Below are 19085 nucleotides of genomic sequence, written 5' to 3'. Positions count from 1 at the left end.
AAAAGATGCTATAATTCCAGGTGCCTTTGTTACACTTTCAACAAAGAACGTAACATTGCAGAACAAGTCAAATTCATCTTTAAAAATGGCTAATCTATGAAGTTTCAACAATATTTCTATATAATTATATTAAAGGTGAAACTGATAATGAGATATTCCCTTCTCTCAGTCTTACGAGTATTTTCCTTGTTACCTTCTAGTTATGACTTACGATCTGGCAAATATTAGGGAACATAAAGTGCTTCGGATCTTTGTGGCAAAGGTCCCATAGTTGAAATAGTTATCTGTGTCCTGTTACTTTGATCATCTAGTCAAACAGCAACATGCCTGGTTTAGGTACTTGTGAAAAGGGATACCTATTAGTATCTTTCACAATTGTAGTAGAATAGATTTGGAAAAGGCAATAATGGGATAAAAAGCCTTTTACCTCTAACACACTAGTTCAGATCTTCCCTAAATTTGCAGTTACTGAAAGTCAACGGCCTACCGGCACGTAAAATGAACTCTTAGGCCTGGTCTACACTAGGAGTTTATATCGAATTTAGCGCCGTTACATCGAATTAACCCCGCACCCGTCCACACCACGAAGCTATTTAATTCGACATAGAGCTGTCTTAAATTCGACTTCTGTACTCCTCGAAAACGAGAGGAGTAGCGCTAAATTCGAAATGGCAATATCGAATTAGGCTAGGTGTGGATGGAAATCGACGGTAATAGCTCCGGGAGCTATCCCACAGTGCACCACTCTGTTGACGCTCTGGACAGCACTTCGAGCTCGGATGCTCTGACCAGCCACACAGGAAAAGCCCCGGGAAAATTTGAATTCCTTTTCCTGTCTGGGCAGTTTGAATCTCATTTTCTGTTTGGACAGCGTGGAGAGCTCAGCAGCACTGGCAACGATGCAGAGCTCTCCAGCAGAGATGGCCGTGCAATCTAATAGAAAGAGGGCCCCAGCATGGACTGATCGGGAAGTCTTGGATCTCATCGCTGTGTGGGGCGATGAGTCCGTGCTTTCAGAGCTGCGCTCCAAAAGAAGGAATGCAAAGATCTACGAGAAGATCTCTAAAGCCATGGCAGAGAGAGGATACAGCCGGGATGCAACGCAGTGCCGCGTGAAAATCAAGGAGCTGAGACAAGGCTACCAAAAAACCAAAGAGGCAAACCGACGCTCCGGATCCCAGCCCCACACATCACGTTTCTACGAGGCACTGCATTCCATCCTAGGTGCGGCCGCCACCACTACCCCACCAGTGACCGTGGACTCAGAGGATGGGATACTGTCCACGGCCGGTTCCTCGTCGGAAATGTTAGCGGACGGGGAAGATGAGGAAGGAGATGAGGAGGACGAGGCAGTCGACAGCGCTTGCACCACTGATTTCCCCGACAGCCAGGAGCTCTTCATCACCCTTACCGAGATCCCCTACCAACCATCCACAGCCGTTACCCCGGACACCGAATCAGGGGAAGGATCAAGCAGTGAGTGCTTTAAACATCTAAACATGTAATTTTAACATAACTGGTCCACCGTGGTAACACACGTTCCCACGCCATGAGTCCAGTAAGTAGTCTGGGATCATGGCACGGCACAGCATGGCGGCATACGGCCCTGGCCTCTGCATGGTCTCCCGAAGCATTCTTCCCCTCTCGCTCTCCGAGATCCTCATTAGAGTTATATCGCACATGACGCCCTGCTTTAAATTAGGGAGGGGAATGTTAGTATTGGGACTGCTTTACAGCCACGCGGTGGAGGCGGCAGAGGGGCAGCATACAGTGATCTTTCCCGGGGACAGCCGCGAGGTGGTGGGACAGGGGCAGAGCTCATGCTTCCCTGATTGCTGCCAGCAGAGAGTGGCCTTGCATTCAGTGCGAAAGGAGCCCAGTGCTACTATTACATTTTTAAGCTGCCACAAGTCTACGGCTTACCATGTTTTCCTGCAACAAAAGTAGAGGTGTCCTGCCACGCTTCTCTGATCGCAACTGCAAGACCCCAGGCACTGAAGGCGAGGGCCGAAAATTCGACCTTGTCCTGTGTGCGCATGTGAAAGGTCCAGTGCATGGTGTTGTTCACAGAGAAAGACTATGTTCTTTGTTAGCAACTTCATTTATCTGTCTCAGGAATTTACTCCCTTTTTCCCATTCCCACAGACACATCTGCGACTGTCTCCCAACCCAGCCTGGCATCACACTCCCAGAGGCTAGCGCAGATTAGGAGAAGGAAGAGAAAGACGCGTGAAGACATGTTTTATGAACTTATGGAGTGCTCACGAGAGCAGGCAGCCCAGACGACACAGTGGAGGGAGAACTTGTCACAAATGCACAGAGCAGTCATGGAACGGGAGGAGAGGTGGCGCCAGGAGGACCAGCAGGCTACTCGAACCCTGCTTGGACTAATGAGGGAGCAAACGGAGACGCTCCGGCGCCTAGTGGATGTTCTGCAAGACCGGAGGCAGGAGGACAGAGCCCTGCTGCTGTCTATCTCTAACCGCCCTCCCCCGCCACCAAGTCCCACACCCCCCTCACCAAAAGTCCAAAGAAGGAGGGGCAGCAAGGGCCGTTAAAACTTTCAGTCGGCCCCTGCACACTGCTGCAGCAATGGAAGGCTCTCGTTCCAAAGTTTGAAAAGCCCTTTCCTACCCATCTCACAATAGCCCACGTCCAAGTTTCCTCCCCCCCTTTTCATGTGCGGTTCATAATAAAACATCTGTTTCTGTTAAGTACTGTTTCCGAGAGTGTCTTTTAGAGGGGATTCTGTCTGAAGGGGGGGAAGGGGTTTGTTACTTGGACAGGACAGTCACCTGTAGCAGGCTACAGAGGCGGGGGCAGGTCCAGCATCAGGACACATACACAGTACAGTCACCAGTTACCCTGGTCAGTCTGGGAGGCGGTTTTCATGTTCTGGGGTGCGAGGGGGTTGATCTGTGACTTTGTGGCGGGGGAGGGCAGTTACAGATCTTCTGCCGCGGTCCTTATCCTGGATCACAGAGCCACGCAGCAGGGGATCTGTTACCCTCCGCCCCCTGCCAGAAAGTCACTTGGCCGACACATACATGCAGTCCCGCCCAGGACTGCTGGCAGGCTGCGTTGAAACAACCAATCCAGCACTGCGGAGCCTGTCATTCCCGGAGTTTAGAAGCATCATTTGCATCAAAACAATAAACCAGCCCCCCGCCACAGTCTGCGTCCCCGGTTTAAAACATTCCCGCGAAAACAGTAAGAAAGAGAACCTTGTTCAGTAACAAAACGGAACAGATTTTATTTGTTGGGAAGGTGGGGAAGGGGGTATGTAACTTGGAAGGATAGTCAACAGTAACTGGGTAAAGAAACGGGGGCAGGTTCAGTATCTGTGTCCACAAAGTGAACAGTCACTGGAGACCCTGCTCAGTCAGGAACCTGGCTTTCAAAGCCTCCCTGATGCACAGCGCGTCCCGCTGGGATCTTCTAATCGCCCGGCTGTCTGGCTGGACGTAATCAGAAGCCAGGCTATTTGCCTCAAGCTCCCACCCCGCCATAAAGGTCTCCCCCTTGCTCTCACACAAATTGTGGAGCACACAGCAAGCAGCTATCACAATGGGGATATTGGTCTCGCTGAGATCACAGCGAGTGAGTAGGCTTCTCCATCTCCCCTTGAGACGGCCAAAAGCACACTCCACCACCATTCTGCACTTGCTGAGCCGGTAGTTGAATAGTTCTTTCCCTGAGTCCAGTGCGCCAGTGTAGGGCTTCATGAGCCAGGGCATTAGCGGGTATGCAGGGTCCCCGAGGATGACTGTAGGCATCTCCACATCCCCAACAGTTACTTTGTGGTCCGGGAAGTAAAGACCTTCCTGCAGCCGTCTATACAGACCAGAGTTCCTGAACACCCTAGCGTCATGAACCTTGCCAGGCCATCCAACGTAGATATTGGTAAAACGTCCCCGATGGTCCACCAGTGCTTGCAGCACCATGGAAAAGTACCCCTTTCTGTTGATGTACTGGCTGGCCTGTTGGTCCGGTGCCAGGATAGGGATGTGAGTCCCATCTATAGCCCCACCGCAGTTTGGGAATCCCATCTCGGCAAAGCCATCTCTGATGAGCTCCACGTTTCCCAGGGTCACTACCTTAGATAGCAGTAGCTTGACGATTGCCCTGGCTACTTGCATAACAGCAACCCCCACGGTAGACTTGCCCACACCAAAGTGGTTAGCGACGGACCGGTAGCTGTCTGGCGTTGCGAGCTTCCAGAGGGCTATGGCCACTCGCTTCTGGACAGTCAGGGCTGCCCGCATCCGGGTGTCCTTTCGCTTCAGGGCAGGGGACAGCAACTCACACAGTTCGAGGAAAGTCCCCTTCCGCATGCGAAAGTTGCGCAGCCACTGGGATTCATCCCAGACCTGCAGCACTATGTGGTCCCACCATTCTGTGCTTGTTTCACGGGCCCAGAATCGCCGTTCAACAGTATCAACAAGACCCAGTGACAGCGAGATGTCCTGGGCGCTGGGTCTCATGTTCTCAGAGAGGTCGGAGCTAGTGTCCGACTTCATGCCGTCACGGTGGTGCCGTAGCCTCCTCTCATGATTGATCTGCAGCTGCCTCTGGTACAGGTGGAGGAGAAGCTGCGAGGCGTTGAGAACTGCCACAACTGCAGCGATGGTCGCAGCGGGATCCATGCTCGCACTGCTGTGGCGTCCGCGCTGTCAGTAATCAGAAAAGCGCGCGAACTGATTTCCCACCGGCGCTTTCAGGGAGGGAGGGAGGGAGGGCGTGAGTGACGGACGGATGACGACAGGCGCCCAAAAGCACCCTCGACACATTTTTTTACCCAGAAGGCATTTGGGGCTCGACCCAGAATTCCAATGGGCAGCGGGGACTGCGGGAACTGTGGGATAGCTGCCCACAGTGCACCGCTTCCAATGTCGACGCTTGCCCCGTTAGTGTGGACTCACAAAGTCTCACAAAGTCGAATTACTGTCCTTAGTGTGGACACACACGTTCGACTTAGTAATATCGATTCCACATAGTCGAATTAACTAAAATCGAAGTACTCTCGTAGTGTAGACAAGGCCTTAGTGACCAAATGTCTACATCCCAATTGTCACCTTTATTGCCATTCACAACAGATTAAGGGTATGTCCAAACTGCAATTAGACACCCACAGCCCATGCCAGCTGACTCGAGTTAGCAGGGCTGTGAGCCTAAGGGGCTGTTTAAATGCAGTGTAGATGTTTGGGCTTGGGCTGGAGCCTGAGCTCTGCAACCTCCCCTCTCACAGGATCCTAGAGCCAGGACTGCAGCCCAAACCCAAATGTCTACGTTGCAATTAAACAGCCACTTAGCCTAAACCCTGCAAGCCCAAGTCAGCTGGCATGGGCCAGCCATAGGTTTTTAACTGCAGTGTGGACATACCCAAAATGGACAGAGAACAAACTACTGTCATGCTTTAAAGGTAGTCCCCTCCAGAACAGGATCATTACACAGTGATGGGGGGGGGGGCGAGGTGTAGGGAAGCTTACAAGGTCTCCGTCTGAGCCTTTTCTTTTCTGCTGTTGGAATCCTTCATTGTCCTGTGTTGTCAGTCTGACACCTCTCCTGAACATCACATTCACTTGAAGGGCCTGATTCTGCTTTCACTCACACTGGTGTCAATCAAGAGTAACACCACTGAAGTCAATGAGCAGCCATATAAAACTGAATGAGCAAGAGGTGAATTGGACCTCATTAATGAGCAACATAAAAAAAACGAGTGTCAGGTATAAAGATGAACAGGATTAATTCCATCTTATCCAACTATTTTTCAGCCATATCTCCTTTGTACAAAGTGTAATTTGCTTTTCTGGGCAAATGATATTCAGGTGTCTTTTGTCTCTCCCCTCTTTTTACTGGCTGAATACCTCCCTTAAAATGGCCTGTAATATACTAGATTTATTTAACAACAGCATATGAGTTTCTGTTACTTAAAACAGAAACACAGTAAATGGAGCTCTTTTGTTTAAATGTTATGACAATTTGAGCTGCACTGGGACATTAATTGGATACAATATGCCCCCAAAACTTTGGCAGTTGCTTTGTTGTGATAAAAGGTATTTGTGTTCAAATTTGAAAATCTCATTCATATATACCCTAAGACTGACCCTGACTGGAGCCAGTGCACTGTGTATATTTGATCTTTTCTGATACTATGCCGCACAGCTAATGTTAAGCACAGAACTCCCATGCTGTCAAAAGGACTTTCATTCAGAAGACCAGCATATCTACTGGAAGAAAGGAGACATTATCCAAACCTAAGTTAAATAAACATGGCAGAGTCCATACAATGTAAAACAAAAGTCACACATTGCAGTTTTAGGTGGAACTTATTTTCAAAGGTTGATTATGCTTTAAAAAAAGGAGTTTACTGGTAGTACACAAGCTTGAAGTCACCGAAGTCAATGGTATCCATGTGGGCACAGCAGTCCCTGCACATGCAAAAAGTTCCAAGATTGGAGCTTTATTCATTATTTCTTGCCTACTTTTAAAAATATGACTATATTTTATTGTAACATATGAGTTTTACTATTTCTGTTCACTTATCTTGTAAAATATTAAATATGGACTCCCAAAGGTGATTCTAAATAGGCTCTTCAGAGATGAAAATAGAAAATTAGACTACCCATGTTCATTACCAAATAGAACATAGCCTTTGGAGAGATCCTGTATGTGCATTTCATATGGGGACATAAAATTAGTTATTTGTAAACCATACTGTAACAAAGTACAGAATTATCAGGCTATGTACAATGTGTCTGTTCCTTAGATGACCTAACTTATTTCTCTCTTGCCTTCTCCTGGTTCTATACTCAAAGATTTTCCAGGAAGCTCACTAATGGTCTCTGATTTAACCAATATAATACATCCCTTTTTAAGATATTTCAAAGCATTTCCTTTTATTAAGAAAATGACGTTGAATTGGAATAAAGGATCTAGTTTAATATGTTTCCAATCAGAAAAATAGTACTATAGAAAAAACAAACCATGAAATATTCTTTCAGAGAACTCTTACCAGGGCCGGCTCCAGGGTTTTGGCCGCCCCAAGCAGCCAAAAAAAAAAAAAAAAAAAAAGCACAGCGATCATGATCGCGATCTGCGGCAGCAATTCGGCGGAAGGTCCTTCGCTCCAAGCCGGAGTGAGGGACCGTCCGCCGAATTGCCGCCGAATAGCTCCACGTGCCGCCCCTCTCCGGAGCGGCCGCCCCAAGCACCTGCTTGCCAGGCTGGTGCCTGGAGCCATCCCGGACTCTTACAATTGAGTATCTTATTTTTTGTAAAATATATTAAGCAATAGGAATCATTTTGGGCAAATATTTATTTGGTAGCTGAGCATGGAAGAGATTCATTCATCTTTACTTTTGCATTTTTAAAATCCACATTAATTTAGTTTACACAGGAGCACTAAGTTGAAACATTAATAAAGTTTCTTTGTATACTGTATTCAATGAAATAAAATGTTTTCCTCATTTTCTTTTCTTTTAATTCTAGCCCAATAGTGTGCAGTGCAGGAGGACACAGTGTCCCTCTAGCTTTGTCCCTTGCATTAAAGGTAGTAACATGGGGGGAGGGAGAAGGGACAGAAGCATGGTCCCCAGAGCGGCTACATCCCACCCTCACACAGATTGACAAAGAGGGACCAGAATGGGGCAGAGATTGGTCTACTTTTGCACTTAACTAGTTTTCAACAAAACTTTTTTAAATGAAAATTTTCAGCAATAGTTCAATTTCCTAATATAGACTGGGATTACAAATATTGTTACTTATTTTGCTGAGGTTCCCTCATTTCAAATTTTAAATGATCTGTCCTTTGTTACAAGATTTGTCTTTTAATTAAGGATCAGATTGTGATACCCTGGTTCACATTGTAGTCCCTTACACTACAAGTAGGCCCATTAAAGTCAATGGAGTAGCAAAGTACGACTCAAGTTAGAGTATCATAATTTAACTGTACATAATTCTCATCCAGACTTTTTGTCTGAAAAACAATTCTAAGGAATATAGCAAGAAGGGTCATGAAATGACATAGACTTGTACAATGAAATATGTCACAGAATACCTTAATATTTCATTCTAGTTCAGTCAAAAAAGCTCTCTAATGTGATGCAAGCAATAAAACAGGATAAAAATCCCCATTAGTTTAACCAGTCAAATTCAGGATCCTGACAAAAGGAAGAAAGGAGAGCAGCAGAATACGGACCCTGGACTTCAGAAAAGCAGACTTTGACTCCCTCAGGGAACTGATGGGCAGGATCCCCTGGGAGGCTAATAAGAGAGGAAAAGGAGTCCAGGACTGCTGGCTGTATTTTAAAGAAGCCTTATTGAGGGCACAGAAACAAACCATCCCGATGTGCAGAAAGAATAGCAAATATAGCAGGCAACCAGCTTGACTTAACAGAGAAATCTTCAGTGAACTTAAACACAAAAAGGAAGCTTACAAGAAGTGGAAACTTGGACAGATGACTAGGGAGGAGTATAAAAATATTGGTCAAGCATGCAGGGGTGTAATCAGAAAGGCCAAAGCACAATTGGGGTTGCAACTAGCAAAGGATGTGAAGGATAACAAGAAGGGTTTCTACAGGTATGCTAGTAACAAGAAGGTGGTCAGGGGAAGTGTGGGACCCTTACTGAATGGGGGAGGCAACCTAATGACAGATGCTGTGGAAAAAGCTGAAGTACTCAATGCTTTTTTTGCCTCGGTCTTCCCAGACAAGGTTAGCTCCCGGACTGCTGCACTGGGCAGCACAGAATGGGGAGGAGGTGAGCAGCCCTCAGTGGTGAAAAGAGGTTAAGGACTGTTTAGAAAAGCTGGACATACACAAGTCCATGGGGCCGGATCTAATGCATCTGAGTGTGCTGAGAGAGTTGGCTGATGTGACTCCAGAGCCATTGGCCATTATATTGGAAAACTCATGGCGATCAAAGGAGATCCCGGACAATTGGAAAAGGCAAATATAATGCTCATCTTTAAAAAAGAGAAGGAGAATCCGGGGAACTACAGACCAGTCAGCCTCACCTCAGTCCCTGGAAAAATCATGGAGCAGGTCCTCAAGGACTCCATTCTGAAGCACTTAGAGGAGAGGAAGGTGATCAGGAACAGTCAACATGGATTCACCAATGTCAAGTCATGCCTGACCAACCTGATTGCCTTCTATGATGAGATAACTGGCTCTGTGAATATGGGGAAAGCGGTGGACGTGATATAGCTTGACTTTAGCAAAGCTTTTGATATGGTCTCCCACAGTATTCTTGTCAGCAAGTTAAAAAAAGTATGGATTAGATGAATAGACTATAAGGCTACATAGGCTAGAAAGTTGGCTAGATCATCGGGCTCAATGGGTAGTGATCAACAGCTCGATGTCTAGTTGGCAGCCGGTATCAAGCAGAGTGCCCCAGAGTCCTGGGGCCAGTTTTGTTCAACATCTTCATTCATGATGGGATGGATTGCACCCTCAGCAAGTTTGTGGATGACACTAAGATGGGGGGAGAGGTAGATATGCTGGAGGTTAGGGATAGGGTCCAGAGTGACCTAAACAAATTGGAGGATTGGGCCAAAAGAAATTGGAAGAGGTTCAACAAGGACAAGTGCAGAGTCCTGCACTTAGGACAGAAGAATCCCACGTGCTGCTACAGGCTGGGGACCGATTAGCTAAGCGGCAGTTTTGCAAAAAAGGACCTGGGGATTACAGTGGATGAGAAGCTGGATATGAGTCAACAGTGTGCCCTTGTTGCCAAGAAGGCTAACGGCATATTGGGCTGCATTAGTAGGAGCATTGCCAGCAGATCAAGGAAAGTGATTATTCCCCTCTATTCGGCACTGGTGAGGCCACATCTGGAGTACTGCATCCAGTTTTGAGCCCCCCACTACAGAAAGCATGTGTACAAATCGGAGAGAGTCCAGTGGAGGGCAATGAAAATGATTAGGGGGCTGGGGCACATGACTTATGAGGAGAGGCTGAGGGAACTGGGCTTATTTCGTCTGCAGAAGAGAAGAAGGAGTGGGGACTTGATAGCAGCCTTCAACTACCTGAAGCGGGGGATTCCAAAGAGGATGGAGCTAGGCTTTTCTCCGTGGTGGCAGATGACAGAACAAGGAGCAATGGTCTCAAGTTGCAGTGGGGGAGGTCTAGGTTGGATATTAGTATACACTATTTCACTAGGAGGGTGGTGAAGCACTGGAATGGGTTACTTAGGGAGGTGGTGGAATCTCCATCCTTAGAGGCTTTTAAACCCAGGCTTGACAAAGCCCTGGCTGGGATGATTTAGTTGGGTTTGTTCAGCTTTGAGCAGGGGGTTGGACTAGGTGACCTCCTGAGGTCTCTTCTAACCATAACCTTCTATGATATGAGAGAAAAATATACACTTCTGAAAATTAATGAGTAAGAGCCTCATCCTGAGAAGTACTAAACAACCTTAATTCTGATCAAAGTCAGTGGGAGCAGCAGATGCTCACTACCTCCCTGGATCATGTCCTATATGACAAAGGAACGAATTTCTCTAATGAAAGTCCAGAAACATTTAATATTATCCTCACAAAAATAAAAGTGAAACCCTTTATTGACATTAGAGCTGAGTGAATAATTTTCAACAAACAACATACAACTAATTTTGCCTGTTTTTTGTCTTGCAAATTACCCACAGAATGTAAAATTCTCAGATGTGCTTCTTCAAAATTAACCACAAATTTCTTCAGTGCATTTCCACTTCAGAATCTGTTTTTGGTGAATATTTAAGCTTACGTTCACTATTTTGTGAGTCATTCACGCTAGTAAAGCTTGAGCACTCAAATGTTTCTGGAATGGAAACATGAAAGTATTATAAACATGGTCTTATTGAAATTTACTTTCCACTTTGAGCAAATATTCGTGCAACATTTTCCCTACTAATTTACGTAGTTTTAGTTGACAGTATGGGATAAAATCTCTCAGATGCGCATTAAGGAGCGAAGTAACAGCAGAACCCTCTTCAATAATGCAGTGCAATAATTCTTGGAATATGCAGACCTGCTGGACAAGAATAGCCCCATTTAACCAACCTCACTCCAATTCCCTTACCTTGGCTGAGCAAGTTCTCCTGAGTGTCTCAAAGTGGCCAAATGCAGGAGACTCTGGCTTCCCTTACTATCAAACTCCTGCCAAGCCCCAGTCAGTGAAGGTATTCATATCACTTTTCTCACAATTGCTGGCAACCAGCTTGTTGCTGGAATAAGTTATGCTTCTCCAGCAAATAATTTGTTTGCTGGTTTCTGCAGGGCTGCCGAGAGCGGGTTTGGGCCCCGGTGAAAAAAAATTTTTGGGCCCCCCAGCAAGGGCAGACCAGCTAAACAGGGCCGATGAGAGGGCCCCGGTAATTTGTACTGGCTTCCCCCCCTCTCTTGTCGGCCCTGGGTTTCTGAGCTAAGCGTATAAGCAGCTGGCCAACAGACATATCCTACCCACCATTCCTGAGGCTGTGTCCTACTTTTTGTCCATGAAAAGAGGTACACATAAGCATCTTCTCACTCTGTGCAATGTGTCTCTGAATTATTGTTCAGCCATTTAGATTTTAAGTTTCTTAGGGCAAAGGCCACCTCTCCTATGTTCTCTGTTCAGCATCAAGCCACTGGTGGTGCTCACCAAATAATAATTGCATATAAAAATATTTAGCACTTTCAGAGCACTTTTTACCTTCAGAGTGCTTTACAAATATTAACTAATCATTGCAGTAGAACTCTTGCGGTTATCAAATGTCCTTTATTGCTGTCGAGGCACCATCATCATAAATGTTATGCCTGAAATATATACAGCCAGATAAATCCTACCTCGACCAACTCTTCTTTGGAAATGGTATCTTCCATCTCAAAAGCTTTCCTTGAGTAAGTTTATTTTACCACGTAAGACATGAAATCTGGTGTCTCTCTAGCTGTTCTCTCTATTAGATTCAAACTATGAAGTACTTAAAACCAGTTTTCTCCACACAAAGTTGCTGTATCTAGTCATCTCCAAATAGTTAAAATAAAGCAGTATGGATTGGATGCTAGCTTCAATGGTCACACAGTAGGAATACAATTCATTCACTAATTAAATGCACCCTACCTCAATCACTAGCTCCTGCCAATTCCAAATTTATATTGCAGATAATTTTCATTTTATATGATGCATAGAAAGGGAAAAAGACCCAAGAATATTAAAATATAAGAACGGACCCCCGCCCCACCTGCCCCTGAAGGCCATGCGCACCTCAGACTGCAGCATATACAAGGACATTGAAACTGAAGGGAAATGATTAAGTTGTAATAATATATTAACTATATAAATAATAGATCTGATTTTATGTATATATTGCAAATTACCAGTTGATATGCTTTTGGTGTTAGCCTGTTACAACTGGTTTATTGCCCTATTGAATGGGGGCAGAAAGGCATATCAGTTTTATGTGGCTTATTGTTGAAGTGTTCATAAAGCTAGATTAGTCTGCAGTCTCATAATGCTTTGCTCTTCCTTTGCAACAGAGCTACATACTATTGTTCCCAAATATAAATGTGAAATTGATATAAATATTTACCGTAAGTTTCTCTCCCTCCTCTCCCCCCCCCCCCCCCCACTTATACATCTATGATTTAGTTATAGGTTTTATAGGCTTTTTTATATTTTTAATTGTTTGGTAGAGTTAAAATATGAAACAATGGCTAACTGTGCAATACATTAAATACTTATGGGTATGTTGTGCCTTCTGTTATAATATAATATCCATCTATTCTGGTTGATGGGTTTTAACCTCACACAGAATACTTTAAACTCCATTTGGACTTGTGCCTACAATCACCTTAGCAAAGTCTCTTAAGTAACTGCGCACAGCCTAATTAGTATGCATTATCAATTAACAAACTTAATAGCCGGCAGATTGATTAGATCCTCTGTTGCAGGGGCAGAGCTGAAGCGAAACAAAATGAAAAATCATTGCACGCATACACTGCTGCTTTGTTATTTTCTCAGATCCCCTCCTCCTCCTCCACATTCCTTTAATTAATGCATACATATGGTTCTGAATATCTTGTAAACCAGAGCTTGCTCTAACTCTTTAATAAAACTCACTCGTAGATGAGAAAGCGATTGTCCATGCCTTATTTATTTCTGGCTGAAAACAAACAATTTGCTTTCACCCATGTCTTTCCCTTTTAAATAACTCATATTTTTAAATATCTGCAGCTTATAAACTGATTATTCTCAGAGTGGTGATGCTGGAAATATATAGAAAAGTGGAAACCATGTGCATCACTTTAGATTCCCCTAGAACTGAGAAGGTTGTTCAGGTGTCACATTGATAGTACTTTGACAACTGTAAAGTACTTTCAACAATTATTAACAAGAAGAACAGTGCAAAATATGGAATATCCTGTTAAATATTCTCTTATTTTCGATGAGCTGGAAAAAGTATGAAGGAAGGAAGGAAAATCTTCATATTCTGAAGGTAGATATTCTAAAAAATGTTTCCAACTAAACTGTGCATAGAATGCTACCACTATATTTACATCTTCAATAGCAATTCAGCACAACCCCCCTGTAGGTTTTGAAGGGGAGTGGTGGCAAGTTTTTCTTTTGGGCAAAGCCTATTAACCTTGATTGACTGAAAAATAATGGCACATACCATGGTGATGTGAGCATTAAAAATAGGTGCCAGAGTTTAATAGTAACTGTTTAGCATTTATATAGCATATACATATTCAAATCCCTGTACAGACATTTACTAATTAATCCTCACAACAGCCTTGTGGGGGCAGGTACTGTAAAAAAAACCCATACCCATTTTTACTGATGTGGCAAAACCAGGCCAAGATGTGAAGTGACTTTCTCAAGATCACACAGCAAGTTCTTGTCAGAGCCAGGATTAGAACTTAGAGCCACCTAGTTTCTAACTCTGTGGGCATGCCTCTAGAACAAACTGCCTTATTACTAGCCCTGGAAGGACTAGATTTTTATAAGTAAATGTCAGTAACACCATACACACAGAAACCATCAAAAAAGTATTTCCATCAATAATAATTGAAATTTACAGATAGGCAAAGTATGAACAGTGCTGCTTGAGAACTCTTTACAGTTTGATTTAAGGAGATTTATTTTGTATATTTTGCCATGTTATGTTGACAATTTGTGTTTTAACGGCTATAAAACTTTAAATTTTTGAATCTCAATGTTGACTACTGTCATTAAATGATGACTGTCTGCTCCCCCATTTATAGACTCATAGACTCATAGACTTTAAGGTCAGAAGGGACCAATATGGTCATCTAGTCTGACCTCCCGCATGATACAGGCCACAAAAGCTAACCCACCCACAACAGAATCTTCCAGCCTGTGACCCCTGCCCTATGCTGCGGAGGAAGGCGAAAAACCTCCAGGGCCTCTGCCAATCTACCCTGGAGGAAAATTCCTTCCCGACCCCAAATATGGCAATCAGCAGAACCCCGAGCATACAGGCAAGATTCTACAGCCGGACCCTCATTTTACCCGCGATGGCACGTTAATGCCTAATTGACTAAAATCACGTTATCCCTTCAAACCATTCCCTCCATAAACTTATCAAGCCTAATCTTGAAGCCAGAAAGGTCTTTCGCCCCCACCGTTTCCCTCGGAAGGCTGTTCCAAAATTTCACCCCTCTGACGGTTAGAAACCTTCTTCTAATTTCAAGCCTAAACTTCCCCACGGCCAGTTTATATCCATTCGTTCTCGTGTCCACATTACTACTGAGCTGAAATAATTCCTCTCCCTCCTTGGTATTAATCCCTTTGATATATTTAAAGAGAGCAATCATATCCCCCCTCAGCCTTCTTTTGGTTAGGCTAAACAAACCGAGCTCCTCGAGTCTCCTTTCATAGGAAAGGTTTTCCATTCCTCGGATCATCCTAGTGGCCCTTCTCTGTACCCGTTCCAGTTTGAGTTCATCCTTTTTAAACATAGGAGACCAGAACTGCACACAGTACTCCAAATGAGGTCTCACCAGCGCCTTGTATAATGGAAGCAGCACCTCCCTGTCCCTACTAGAAATACCTCGCCTAACGCATCCCAAAATCGCATTAGCTTTTTTCACAGCCACGTCACATTGCCGACTCATAGTCATCCTGCGATCCACCAGGACTCCGAGGTCCTTCTCCTCCTCCGTCACTTCCAACCTATGCGTCCCTAACTTATAACTAAAATTCTTATTAGTCATCCCTAAATGCATCACCTTACACTTCTCACTATTAAATCTCATCCTATTATTGTTACTCCAATTTACAAGGTCATCTAAGTCTCCCTGCAGAATATCCCGATCCTTCTCCGAATTGGCAATACCTCCCAACTTTGTGTCATCCGCAAACTTTATCAGCCCACTCCTACATTCGGTTCCGAGGTCAGTAACGAATAGATTGAATAAAATCGGACCCAAAACCGAACCTTGAGGAACCCCACTGGTGACCTCCGTCCAACCCGACAGTTCACCTTTCAGTACTACCCGCTGCAGTCTCCCCTTTAACCAATTCTTTATCCACCTCTGGAATTTCATATCGATCCCCATCTTTTCTAATTTAACCAATAATTCCTCATGCGGCACAGTATCAAACGCTTTACTAAAATCGAGGTAAATTAGATCCACCGCATTTCCTTTATCTAGAAGGTCTGTTACTTTCTCAAAGAAGCAGATCAAGTTGGTTTGGCACGATCTGCCTTTCGTAAACCCATGTTGTAATTTGTCCCAATTGCCTTTCACCTCAAGGTCCTTAACTACTTTTTCCTTCAAAATTTTTTCCAAGACCTTGCATACTACAGAAGTTAAACTAACAGGCCTGTAGTTACCCGGGTCACTTTTTTCCCCCTTCTTAAAAATAGGAACCACATTAGCTATTTTCCAGTCCATCGGTACCACCCCCGAGTTTACAGATTTATTAAAAATTATCGCCAAGGGGCTTGCAATTTCTTGCGCCAGCTCCTTCAATATTCTAGGATGGAGATCATCCGGTCCGCCCGATTTAGTCCCATTTAGCTGGTCAAGTTTGGCTTCCACCTCTAATACTGTAATTGCAATCGCCCCTCCTTTATTCCCCTCTGTCCCGCTCCCTCTATTCCTAAGCCCTTCATTAGCCTTATTAAACACCGACGCAAAATATTCATTTAGATATTGTGCCATGCCTAGATTATCCTTAATCTCCACTCCATCTACATGCTTCAGCGGTCCCACTTCCTCTTTCTTTGTTTTCTTCCTATTTATATGGCTATAAAACCTCTTACTATTGGATTTAATTCCCCTCGCGAGATCCAACTCTACACGGCTTTTGGCCTTTCTCACCGCATCCCTACATGCTCTGACCTCAATAAGGTAGGTTTCCTTGCCGATCTGTCCCCTCTTCCATTCTTTGTACGCTTTCTGTTTTTTCTTAATCGCCCCTTTGAGACGCCCGCTCATCCAGCTAGGTCTAATTCTCCCGCCCACTAACCGTTTCCCCTTTCTCGGGATACAGGCCTCGGACAGCTCGTGCAACTTTAGCTTGAAATAATCCCAGGCCTCATCTGCCTTTAGCTCTCTAAGTATGTTAGCCCAATCCACTTCCCTAAGTAGTTGCCTTAATTTATTAAAGTTGGCCTTTTTGAAATCGTAAACCTTAGTCACAGTTTTATTTCTGTTAATCCTTCCATTTAGTTTAAACCGAATTAGCTCATGGTCACTCGAGCCAAGGTTGTCCCCTACTACCATTTTCTCAACGAGGTCCTCACTACTCACCAGCACCAAATCTAAAATGGCATCCCCCCTCGTCGGTTCAGCTACTACTTGATGAAGGAATTCATCTGCTAGCACGTCTAGGAACATCTGAGCCCTATTATTGTTACTAGCATTTGTTCCCCAATCTATGTCCGGGAAGTTAAAGTCCCCCATGATTACACAGCTCTTATTAGTTTTTACTTCCTTAAAAACATTAAATAGTTCTCTGTCCTCATCCAGGCTAGATCCCGGCAGTCTATAGCACACCCCAAGCAGTATCTCAGGGGAGGCTCTAGTAGTTCTTTTACCCAGTGTAATCATTGCCCAGACAGACTCTGTCTTATCCATTCCATCACTTATTATTTCTTTACATTTTAGCTCATTATTGACATACAGTGCCACACCCCCACCTTTACCTTTTTTCCGGTCATTCCTAAACAGCACATACCCTTCCATACCTGTACTCCAGTCATGACTACAGTTCCACCACGTTTCGGTTATTCCTACGATATCAGGTTTCATTTCTTGGACCAGGAGCTCCAATTCCTCCATTTTGTTACCTAGGCTTCTCGCATTGGTGTATAAACATCTTACCGTATGCTGTCTATCCTTTCTCCCATTAGTTATGCACTTTGGTACGGACCCCGTAGTGTCCATCCGCCCCCTCCTTCTTATGTCCAATTCCCTACCCCTATCTATATCTGTGCTTATCTCTTCGCCCTCTTTTTCAGTGTTGGAATCTGGCGTGGAGATTAACTGGACATCTCCCAACCGTCTCCCCCAAGTTCCTAGTTTAAAGCCCTTTTGATGAGATGAGCCAGCCTCCCTCCCAGAAGTCTATTTCCTTCCCTACTCAGGTGAAGTCCATCCCACGAGAACAGCTGTCTGTCCCCGAAAGCCTCCCAGTGGCCATACATCCCAAAGCCCTCCTTATAGCACCACTCCCTCAGCCAGCTATTTATCCTCACAATTCTGTCTGCCCTTTGCTGTCCTTCTCTAGGAACAGGCAGAATCCCACTGAAGATAATCTGAGCCTCAACTTCCTTAAGCGTCTTCCCCAGCCTGGCATAATCTCCCTTGATTCTCTCTAGCGAGAACCTAGCCGTGTCATTCGTTCCTACGTGAAGGACGATCAAGGGGTTCTTACCTGCTCCTTTTAGGATCCTTTTCAACCGCAGGTCCACATCCCGTATCTTAGCGCCCGGCAGACAGCACACCCTTCTGTTTTCTGGGTCCGCCCTGGTCACAGGCCTGTCTAACCTCCTCAGTAAGGAGTCCCCAATCACATAAACCTGCCTTTGCCTAGGGGCAGCGCAATCTACCAATCTTTCCCCTGTTCCCTGCGGCCGTAACTCCTGTCTGTCTCCATTTTCCCTTATAGTCCCCCTATTGCCATCCTGTATCCTCCCGGGGCCGAGTATTGATGCTGTCTCTATCAACTCCTCCCCCCTGTCTATTGGACTAGCTGCCCTTCTTTTCTTCCTCTGCCTCCCACCATCAGTTACCACCTGCTGTGTCCCCTCCTCGTTAGCCAAACACCCAAACCTGTTCCTGAGTTCTATTTCCCCCTCACTAGCCCTCCTTTTCCTTGGCCTGCTTCTCACGGTCACATGCTTCCACTGCTCTTGTTCTCCCCCCGACATTCCCCCCTCACAGACCATAGCCCCCGCTTCCACCTGCACCCCCGAGCATTCCCCTTCAGTCACCCCTTGCCTTTGCTCCATTAGCTGCTCAAACCCCCTTCTAAACTCTACCAGGGTCTCTACCTGCATCTCCAACCCCCGAACCTTTTCCTCTAACAGGGCAAGTAGGCGACATTTCATACAGACATACCTCTGATCAGGTGCACCTGCTAGGACTATATACATACCGCAGCTGCTACATGCTTTCATCTGCATTGTGTCCCCTGCTGCTTGGCTCATGGCCGCTGTGGTCTCTGCCTGCAGCCTCTGGGACGACAGAGCACACCGACCGCCGCGCCCTCCTGCCTCCCCTTCCACCTCCCCCTGTAAACTCCCACTTAAACTCCCCTGTTAGCCAGCCGCTGCTCGCTGCTAGGCTGGGAGGCCTCTTTTATAGGCCCCCTAATCAACCAAGCTCCGCCCCCTAATCAGGGCTCGGGGCTCAGCACACTGCCCCTACAGGCCTCTACACATACAAAGACAGACGCAAGTACAGATACCTTCTCCTCCAATGAGACTCACTCCCACTTAAACTCCCCTGTTAGCCGCCCTGTTTGCCGGCCGCTGCTCGCTGCTAGCTGCTCGCTGCTAGGCTGGGAGGCCTCTTTTATAGGCCCCCTAATCAACCAAGCTGCACCCCCTAATCAGGGCTCGGGGCTCAGCACACTGCCCCTACAGGCCTCTACACA

This window comes from Emys orbicularis, chromosome 6, assembly GCF_028017835.1.
Source record: "Emys orbicularis isolate rEmyOrb1 chromosome 6, rEmyOrb1.hap1, whole genome shotgun sequence".
NCBI lineage: Eukaryota > Metazoa > Chordata > Testudines > Emydidae > Emys > Emys orbicularis.
Note: the sequence above shows the minus strand (reverse complement) of the source record.